At 38.3% G+C, this 11263-nt stretch overlaps 1 long non-coding RNA gene across 1 annotated transcript in view; it reads right to left on the reverse strand.

Annotated features, from left to right (window-relative positions):
• Positions 1-10822, reverse strand: part of LOC141553587 (uncharacterized) — a 51312-nt gene extending 40490 nt beyond the window's left edge. Inside the window, exon 1 of the long non-coding RNA XR_012485539.1 lies at positions 10530-10822. This is a non-coding gene — a long non-coding RNA (uncharacterized LOC141553587). The remainder of the gene's footprint in view (positions 1-10529) is intronic.
• Positions 10823-11263: the final 441 nt, after the last annotated feature.

An 11263-nucleotide genomic window follows, 5' to 3' on the forward strand; every position in this document is an offset into this window, starting at 1 on the left:
ACTGTACAGAATTCTGGCACCAAGGGAAATTCGGCTATGTGTGTGTGTGTGTAAAGGGGGTGAAGACAATTTGTCCCAATGGGCTATAGTTAAACCAGGGGAGGTGCCAGCAAGTCTGGTCTGAGCCCCCATTCTCTGAGGAGGAAAGGGGAAGAGCCAAAAAGGAAAGTTAACAGGCAGGGGGATGGTGGTGATGGTGATAGGTCTCAGAAGAAGGTTTTCATAGTAACAAGCTCCTTGGAAGTGTCCCCTTGAGGTCAAGAAAGGGAGTGAAGGCCATCACTGATAGGGCCCAAGAGACACTTTGGGAAAAAGTTCCAGCCACCCTACACTAGTGACAATCCTATAACTTAGCTATGTCAGGACTCCTAGGTCAAACACACAGAATCCCTGGCTGCTCCCAGCAAGAAAGACACTTTTCACATCTCCATGAAAGAAAATGAGTAATGTTCAAAGGTGTGTATAACACTTCTGTGCTAGCCATTAAAATCCAGGTGTTTGGGGGGAAACTTCTCAGACAGCCCCTAATTAAGCAGTGAATGAGACAAAAGCAAAATACAGTAAGTTAATTTTATTCTATTAATATGCTATCTGAACTACTAGTCAAAAATCAAACAGAAAACAGATTGAAAACAAATTAATCTGACAACGAAATGGATATTTGAGTGAAAATTCTGCTTAAAACAATAATTTATCATGTTGCAGAAGAAAATTATTAGTCTCCGCAAAACCTAGATCAGAGGCATTTTCGCTGAAACAAGGGAATTCTCATTTCCCAGAAACTGAAAAATGTTGGGAAGAGTCAACTTCATAAGAGTACAAGTGCCTGCACACACACACACACACACACACACACACACACACACACACACACTTTGTTTTGCTGAGAACACATTGTAGGAAAAAAAAGTCTTCCTGGTGGAAGGATTGAACTTTACTCTCTACAAAGTCAAGCACTTTCATTCCAACTAGGCTTGACAATGTGAATGAAGGAATGTATTCTGGGAGATCTCCCTACCCTACTCCCACTAAAGATCTCCATTATCCAGGGCAAAAAAAAAGCAATTCATATGACCTGGCCAAAGGAATGGAAACTTTCATGTTCTAACCATGTTTAGAAACATAGAAGTTGTTCTGAAAAGGAAGGAAAAGATACAGCAGAATTATTCAGATAATTGGAGGATATAGTCAGATGACATGTTCTATCTTATTAAGAAAAGAGAGACTGTGATGGTTTCTGTTTATTGGCCTGATTTTCCTAAGTAAATCAGATTCATTCATCTGTCTACCCATCCATCCATCCATCCATCCACCCGCCCATCCATCCATCCATCCATTTCCTAACAACATTTATTAAGTGTATACAATATATGACATTGTAGCAGGGACTATGAAAATCAAAACATAAGCCCCTTTTCTCAAAAAGCTTATTTATTCTACCTCTCATTTTTAAAGATTATACAGATATGAGTGTAATATCTCCTGTTCTTCAAAAAATCTGAAGTTTGGAGAAGAACAATCATTACTCCTATCCTCACATAGACTCTTAAATTTGTAGATTCATGCCTAGGGGAGGAGAGTGAAGAGAAGGGAGGGAGAAAAATTTGGAACACAGGGTTTTGCAAGAGTGAATGTTGAAAACTATCTTTACATGTATTTTGAAAATAAAAAGCTATTATTAAAATAAATTTGAAGATTCACACATGATTAATTTGATAAAAATTACCCTTAAGAAGATTCCAAAATTAATAATAGTTAATTATAAAGCAGTATGTGGTTTGCATAGCACTTAGACTTTATTATTATCTAACTTGATACTCACAATGACCCTGAGTTAAGTATTATATTCCCATTTTACAGATTCTGAAAGAAGTTAAATGATTTTCCTGGCATATCTGGGATGAGATTTGAACTATGGTCTTCCTGAATCTAAACCCCTTGTTCTATCCACTGTACTAACTTGCCTTGCAGAGTCTTCATGGCTGGATTCAAATCCTTCCTCTTCCATGAAATATTAAAACATGTATTGTATCCAAGCCTCGGTCAGCAGTCTCAGCTGGGAATAGATGATTTTGCTCTCTCCTGCCTGGTCAGGCCACATTTGAAATCCCATATTCAGTTCTTGGCAGCACATTTTAGGAAATAACTTGCTATCAGGAGATCAACCAGGGTGGTGGAGGGCTTTAAGTTTAGACCACATGAGAGCCATTTTAAGGAATTATAGATATTTAGTCTGGAGAAGACTGAAAGAGAACATGGAACTTCCTGAAAGTTTTTATTATTTGCCCTGGGAAAGAAGGATAGTTAGGCAGTTAAGTAGACAGAACTCCAAGCCTGGAGATAGGAAGACTCATCTTCTAGGGTTCAGATATGGCCTCAGAAACTTCCTAGCTGTGTGACCCCAAGCAAGTCATTTAATCCTGTCTGCCTCAGTTTCCTCCTCAGTAAAATGAGCTGGAGACACAGATGGCAAAGCATTCTGATATCTTTACCAAGAAAGCCCCAAATGACTGGACAACAACCACCACCACCTGGGGAAGAGAGATGAGACATGTTTGGCATGGCCCCAGAAAGCAACACTAGGAATAATGGGTAGAAAATGCAGAGAGGTATATGTAGGCTTGAAGTAAGGAAACATTTCTTAAAATATTGATCTAAGGATAAACTAGTTATAATAATAATAGTTAACATTTACATTTTGCTTCTTAGGTACTCAGGTATTATACTAAGCAATTAATAATTTTTAGTTTATTTAATTCTCACAACAACACTGGGAGGGAGATCCTATTATCATCTCCATTTTACAGATGAGGAAATTGAGGCAAATAGGAGTTAAAGTGACTTGTCCACAGTTACACAGCTAAGTAATTATCTGAGGCTAGATTTGAACTCAGATCTTTTTACTTCAAGCCCAGTGCTCTATCCATTGTGCCACCTACACCAAGCTTGATTCTAAAGAAGAGAAAGAAATGAAAAAACAGGCTCTTAGCATATAAAACATTGGATATAATGTCAGATTTTAAAAATTATTAATTCATTTTGCTAAACTGTTTTTTCCTTCTTTTTAATTTTTATCACAAAGGATGGTTTTCTGGACAGAAGAGTAGGACAAATGTGGGAATTGTAGATGATGTAAAAATAAAAGATATCAATTCAAATTCTTTTTTTTCTTTTTTTAAAAAAAGCCATTTCAGGTAATAATGGATTGACTGACCAGTTAACAGTTATATAGTAAAATAATTTTTTTCAGTTACAAATTAGACAAGATACTTTCTGAAGTCGCTTTAAATTCTCATTCTGATTCTGAAAATACTCCACTCTATATGAATCTCTATTTTCTTAACCTTTATAGGATAACAGCCTGTATTACTATCAAATACTTGATTATTCACAATCATTGGTTGTTATAAGTGTATTGTCTCCCCATTATCATCATCATTATCATCTTCATCATAGGTAGCATTTATGTAGTTATTATAGTGTGCAAAGCACTGTGCACTTTACATTTATTATCTCATAGGATCCTTATAACAACCTTGGGGATGGATGAGTAGATGCTATTATTATTCCAATTTTACAATTGAGGAAACTGAGGCAAACATATATACCTAGGACTATACAGATAGGAAGGGGTTGAGACCAGATTTGAGTGAGCTCTTCCTAATGCCAAACCTAGCACTCTATCCACTGTACCACCTAGCTACCCCCAACATTTTGAACTCTTTGAAGAAAAGGAACATTTTCACTCTTGTATTTCTCTCTCAGTACTTCCACTGTAGCTGCTCAGTTTTCATATAACTTTATTACATTGAATGAACCTGCAAATATTATAAGGTTAGGAACATCTTTTCACAGATGCACTTCTCCTAGTTTCAAAATGCTGGATGACTAAAGGTATACACAATCTAAATGTGCAGTGAGGAGTGGTGAGCCTGATTTGGGTTATAAAATAATTTTACAAGAATCCATATCTTGCACAGTCTTGGTAGGAATACATAGACTAAAACTTAACTGTAGAAAAGATCTAGTCTGTTTTCCTGTCAGGACTACCATATAGACCAAGATCTCAGTCTCCCCATCCTCAAAATGTGCTCATCCTATTTCTAAAGGCTTCTGAGAAAAGAGATTCAGACTCTTGCACAGTGAATCTGCAAATCTGGGTATGGAGTACTTATATGATATAATGAATTAATTCTCTTTAGCTTGCTCAATCCCCAAAGCTTGCTCCAAAACATTCTCTATGAGAGCTTCATATTCCTGTATACTAGGATATTGGAAAGTCCATTTGAATTACAGAGTTCAGATAGTAGGGTCTCCCAGAAACAACTTCTGTCCCCAAAAGCTGCCTACTCCTCTCCTGTGGTAAGTATCCCAGGTCATCGTAGGGCCTCCCAGGGCAAGAACCTTGAAATCTCAACTTCCCAGAAAATCAATTTCTTCCTTGAATTGACTGCAGGAACCTTTGATATAGAGAGGTATACTTCTTTTTGGAATTTATGCAGAAGCTGTTACCATTGCTTCTAACAGCCAAACCATTGAAAGCTTAATATTCTTCCATACCATGATTAGCTTTCATAAGATCCTCCCTGAAATATTGTTTACTAGATGCAAATGACCTAGCTCTGGTACTTAAATACTCTTCTTTCTTCTTTGCTCCTTACCATACATCTCAAAGTCCAATTGTAAAGTCTGTTTATTTACAAGGGAAAGAAAACTAACAGAGGTATCAAAAGTAAGGATCCCATTAAAAAAGTTCTATCCAACATGTTACATTTATCTTCACCTATCTTAAATAGCTAACATTGCCAAATCAAGGATCTTTTCCTCCAAAACACTTTCATCTTGATTTGGATTTATCTTAACAATGGCTCTGAATGTTTATAAGATTTGTAAGATTTATTGTCCTAGGTTCATTCTTAACCAACCAGGAAGCCTCTTGATCAACTGGGAACTTGAACTATACTTTCCCACTTAACTTTGGGTCATGTAAATAACCATCCTGTTCTCCCAGAGGACAAGGTTGTATAACCCCAGATTCAACATAGGAGGATGATTGATATGTAATCCAATATGTCTAAGTCCCACTCCCTTCTGTCTCATGTCCTAGCTGCTTATACCAATCTGAAAAGCATCCTCCTGAGTTCTATTCTTCCAATTCTCAGCACAGAACTTTATAGACCTTTGTCCTTCAGACTCCAGGACTGAGCCTGAATGTGGGATGAGAAGACTTGAATTTACATTCCAGATATGTCACTTACTTCTTGTGTGACTTAAATGATTTCTTATGGGATCATAGAATTTTATGGGTCATTGAGTTTCAATGACTTTTTTCATTTTATAGATGAAGAAACTAAGGTCTAGATTAAGTAACTGTCTGGAATCATACTTAGTAGATGAAAGTGTTTGATGAAGTATTTGAACTTAGAGCTTCCCAACTTCAAATCAGATATCTTACCTAGCAAACTATACTTTTTTTTTTTTGCTTCCCCTCTCAGGCCCTCAGTTTCCTCATCTATAAAAGTGTGGGTGTGGGGAAAGTTAAATAGTCCCTGATTCCTATTCTCCCATACCACATTAAAATCCTATGATCTGAGTGGGGATTGAACTGGGAATGTTAGGTGTTCCTTCCTTGCTCAAATGTGGGGTCATTTTCCCTCTCCTCTCGCCATCACATCTCCTATCTTCCTATTTGTAACATAATCCATAAATCCTGTCCACATCAGGGAGCAGCTCACTGCTCAGGATCCTGGAGATGCTGAGTTAAATGGGAGTTAATGGAAAGTTGGGAGACGGCGGGCTTAGCCCACGTTGGCAGAAAGCCAGGGGTGTACAAAGAAAAGCCAACATCTGTTCTGAAGGAAATTTTCTCTGACAGAGCCCACATAGCCTGCCCTCTCCCTGCCCCCAGCACACTCAGATTTGTGGAGTTTCTGGTACTGCTATAAATAGATTTATTAGCACATGGACTGATGCTCATCTTGTCTTATGGAGCTTAACCCAGACAGAGTGGCCCCAGAGTCAGAAAGCTTCCTCTGGCCAGGGGAGCCCAGAAAAGACAGTTATAGTAGTGGGGGGAAAAGCAGGGAGGAGGTCATAAGGGTCCCTGGAGACACTTATCATCTTCTTAGTCTGGATCTACACAGTACAAAATTAAGAAATGTAAAGCAATTATATTAGATGGAGGGGATGGCATGAAACTTGTTAAAAATCAATCAATAAATATTTATTAAGTACCTACTGTATGCAGGACATTGTGCTATTTTTACTAACTTCTAACTGAAATTTAGCAGTTCCTTTGACTATTTAAAACATATTCCTATAAGGAGTCAAAGATTTCAGCAGATCTATAATCCACAAAACTTTAAGAACTCCTGTTCCAAAGAATACTGACAATCTGGGTTTTACATCCAGTTCAGTCACTAGAATTAAGTGACTATCAGTCACTAGTGACATCATCTAGCTTAATGTATGACTAGGTACGTAATTTCATTTCCCTCTGAGACAAATTCTAGTCCCTCCCCGATTGAGTCTTGGTTTCATGATTTAACCAGTTCAGTTTACGAATATAGTTGTTGTTCAGTCATATTTCACTCTTCATTACCCCAGTTGGAGTTTTCTTTGCAGAGATATTTGAATAATTTGCCATGTCTTTCTCCAGTCTTTTTACAGATGAGGAAACTGAGGCAAACAGGGTTAAGTGACTTGCCTAAGGTCATAGAGCTTGTAAGTGTCTGAGGCTAGATTTGAATCAAGTCTTTCTGACTCAAGCCTAGCACTCTATCCACTGCACCATCTATCTGCCCTTACCACTATAGAACACATTTCAAACAAAAATATCCATTCTGGAGGTATATAACTCAGTTTAATTGCCTACTTTGATCTAACAAATACTGCAATCTGAATCATGAGCTGAAGGCTCATAGTTTATGTACATCTCAGAATAATATGAAGAGTTGGCAAGATAGTTTTTTCTTTTTAAAATTTTTTTAAAGACTGATCAAGGACTTTCCATTTGCAAGGCAAAGTTTTTTTTTAAACCTGAAAGAAAAGTGGTTAATGTCACTCTAACCAAAATAGAAATAATAGTTTTCTAGTTTGGAGAAAGTAGCTTGTAAATCTAATTAGAATTTGGAACTAGAGACCTAAGGGCTATTTTTAAGCAATATGCTGGGTCAACAGGATTAATCAATACCACAAGTGTGAGTTTGCCATTAGCCAGGGTAAACTCCTTATTGCCCTGGCACATCTTCTGAAAATAATGTTTGATATGAGCCGTTTAATTGGAGAAGAAAGGAAAGAAGGGTTTTTGATAAATACAGAGGCTGTATAATGAAGATAGAAAGGAAAGAAAATCATAGATTTAATAATAACAATAATAAACAGCTAGTATTTATACAGTACTTTGAGATTTGCAAAGTACTTTTCAAATATTATGTTATTTTATTCTCATGACAACTCTGAGAGGCAGCTAATCAAGACATCGCCCTCTCAATGTCATTAATTCTCTTCCTGAACAAAGGGCAAGCAACAGAAGAAGAAACTGAGGCAGACAGCAAAAATGAGACTTGCTCTAAGTCAAACGCTTACAAGAACACCTAAATCCTTCTTGGCACTATTGAGATGTACCTCTTTTAAAAAAATAATAGCTTTCCCAAAAAAAAACATGCAAAGATAGTTTTCAACATCCACCCTTGCAAAACCTTGTATCCAAATTTTTCTTCCTTTTCTCTCCTCCCCCCCTCCTAGACAGCAATAATCCAATATAGTTAAACATGTGTAATTCTTCTAAATATATTTCCGCATTTATCATGCTGCACAAGGAAAATCAGATCAAAAGGGGAAAAATGAGAAAGAAAAACAAGAAAGCAACAACAACAAAAGTGAAAATACTGTTATGATCCACATTCAGTCCCTAGATTCTTTTCTCTGGATGCAGATGGCTCTCTCTATCACAAGTTTATTGAATCATGAAATGTACCTATTGTAGAAAACCTCCCCTAATTGACCCAGTTATTAATAATTTCTCTGAAATAATCTTGCGTAGCTTTATATAAACTTTGTATTCTCTTTTTTCACATATATAACATGCCCCTTTTCTCTGCCCCTTCCTCCAGTACTCCCTTCACTCTTTGTTTTCATCTTTGCTTCCCTAGCACGTAGCGCAGTGCTTTATATTCACCAGGTACTTTATAAATATTGTTGGAATTGAATCTAGTCCAACCCTCTCCCTTTATAAAAAAGAAAACTGACGTTTTGGAAAGGACAGGGATTTGCCTAAGGTCACAAAGGTTACTGCTAATAGAAGAAGCAGAATTCCAACCCAGGATCTCTGATTCCAACATCTTTTTCACAATCCCACTGAAGCAGATAAAGTTACTTATACCTGAAGAGACCCTTTCTCTCCAAAGTCATCAGGGAACCAAGACATAGAGTAGAAAGTCAGCAATAGGAGCCAAAGCTTGCTGAAGTCTCCATCATGCCCTCTAAATGAGACAGAGGGAAATTAACCAAATTATGCTTTTCAGACTAGTGATGTACCTGCATTATCTAAGGGATATTTCCAGCACTAAATTCCAAATGGATTTCTAAAGAACTGTTCAACTTCCTGAATGTTTCTGTGGGGTTCACCTCTACAGCAGAACTTTCCAGGCATATTGCTTAAATCTCAGGAGTCCAAGATGAGATTTCCAGAACCATCAGGCCTTGCAGTGTCTGGTCTGGGGGATAGGTTATTCTGAGTCTGCCGATTTAGTGAGGCATCTTCATGCTCTCCCTTGGAAATGCAGCTGAAGAAAATCAGTGTGTGACACACTTTAATGTGTTCATCCAGCAGCATCCCACAAAGTATGCATTTGCTTTTTTTTTTTAAAGTAAAGAAAAAGGCAATTTTTCACTTTTAAATAGCTTTCATTCTATGTCTTAATAAATGCATGTTTGTTGATTTGTGTAAGCATGATGTAGGAAGTCTGCAAATGAATGTAATCTGCAACAAGGGGATAGCTAACCACTAGCAAACACTTTTGAATAATGAATCCCTACTGTATCAGATGGACGCTATTCATAATAATTCCTTGCTTTTCTCATTTTGCTGCGTACAGTAGCGATTAATCAATTTGCAATGTTATGTCACCCGCAACAAATTGCTAGCACCAAGACAAATTTATTGCTTTATGATAAAAGAACTTGTTTAGGTAGAAATAAATTAAATTTGGGGGGTTGTTATTTGAGTTTGATGTTTACATATCTGACCCACCGGAGTGTAGGCCGGAGGAGGTGAGAGTATCCAATTATTACTCCCTGGGCTCTGGAATAGTTCAAAGAGATTTGAGAGCAAATGGTATGTTTGTACAGCTAACTAGTCCTTGAAGAAGGAGTTCCTCCTGGGAGCCAGCAGGACACGGAGAAAGCCATTCATGAGAGCACACCATGATTCTCAGGAATACACTTAAGTGTTCTCAGTCTCAGGGGCAGACAAGCAGCTCTGAGGGACTGGCTTGATTGCTCTTAAAGATAAACCTTTCTTTCCTTTCTTTTTTGGTCCATCAGCTTCATGAGACTCAGTTTCCCCTGGAGCTAAAGTACAAAATCTCTATATGTCTCTCCTTAATACCTAAGTAGAAGATGAGTCAAGTTGACTGTGATACCCTTTGGATATAACCAAAGAACAAATTGGACAAAGAAGGATTATAGGTTTATAGCTGAAAGGGACCTTCGTCCAATCCCTCATTTTATACTGAGGCTGAGAGAGCTGAAATGGCACTTTAGGACACATCCAAAGTTTGAATCCAGGTATGGTATCACATGATCATTAATCTCAGGCTAGAAGAGACCTCAAAGACCAACTAGTCCAATCTGTTCATTTTACAGATGAGAAAACGGAGGCCCAGTGAGGTAACTTGTCTAAAATCATAGAGTCAATAATAGATGAGAGATATGCCCTCTGAATCTAGATCTTTTACTGTATCTGGCTCTCTTCTGAGTCTTTAGAGAGGATATTAAAAGAAGGCAGCTTTTCAGAGCATTTAACCCCATGTATTTCTAAACAAAGGGGGTGCTAATTATAAACCATTCATGTCCACTCATTAAAGCAGTTCCCCTCTGGATATATATGAAGTAACACTTTGGAAACCTAGTTCCAGAATACTATCTATACTTCTTCGAATAGGATTAGAGGACTTTACAATATTCTATAAACCAGACAGCTCCAGCTATAAAGTTTGACTAGTTGGAGCCTCTGGAAATTTTTGGAGGAAATGGAATGGATCTATCCCTGGCTCTCTGAGTGATTGCCAGGCTCTCTGTTGCACTGCCTAGGGTCACTGCTGCCCAGCATCAGCGAGGCTTCCTGAATGGCCAGGCAGGACAGCTTTCAAGATACCAAGAGTCACCATGAAATGAGCTTCCAAGTATATGTTCCTGGGAACACTTCTACTTCCTTTGAGCTCCAGAGTCAATCTATGCCTCCAAAGCTACTGGGATGACAGGGGAGAAGATGCCGCAGGTTCAGAGCACCAGCGTGGCTGACTCACCTTGTCATTGCTTGCTTACCGTCTTCCCCTCCATCTTCCCCCCTCTCCGGTTATCTGTGTCTCCTTTCAGCCTCCTGCGCCTCTCTTGCTTTCCATTTTCTTTTTTCACCTGCCCTTTAAATGTCATTCCTCTCCCAACCCTTCCCTTAGCCCCTTCCTCCCAGCACCTTACTAATTTCTTTCACTACTAATTCCTTAACCCTCTTTTCCTATACTTTCACATGGTTTCTCTTTTGCTCTCTCTCTCTCTCTCTCTCTCTCTCTCTCTCTCTCTCTCTCTCTCTCTCTCTCTCTCTCTCTCTCTCTCTCTCCCTCTCTTACTGTCTGGTTAATTCTGATTATTTCTCTGTCTTCTTGCTCTCTTGGTCCCCATTATTCCTGACCATGCAGTTTCTCTTAGCTCTGGATTGAAAAAAAACCCACATGGCTAATATCCCTGTCAGCCTTTTCCTGAATCATTGCTGCACAATACCCAGGGAGGTTAAATAGAGATTCTTTCTTGCTAGAACTGGAAACACCCCTGTTGCTCCTTCCCCTTTTAGGCCCAGGAGGGCAGAAGGGCTTTAAAACAACTATGCCCAGGATGGGTATCAGGGCTAGACATCCTTGGTCTTTAGAAGGATGTATCATAGATATAGATCTGGAAAGGAAGGGGAATTTTAGCTTCCCTCTGTATCTGAAATCCCTTTCCAAGAAAACAAATTCTGCTGAAAGTTACAAAAGAGTGTCAAGGC

The sequence above is a fragment of the Sminthopsis crassicaudata genome, chromosome 2, assembly GCF_048593235.1.
Source record: "Sminthopsis crassicaudata isolate SCR6 chromosome 2, ASM4859323v1, whole genome shotgun sequence".
In the NCBI taxonomy this organism is placed as follows: Eukaryota; Metazoa; Chordata; class Mammalia; order Dasyuromorphia; family Dasyuridae; genus Sminthopsis; species Sminthopsis crassicaudata.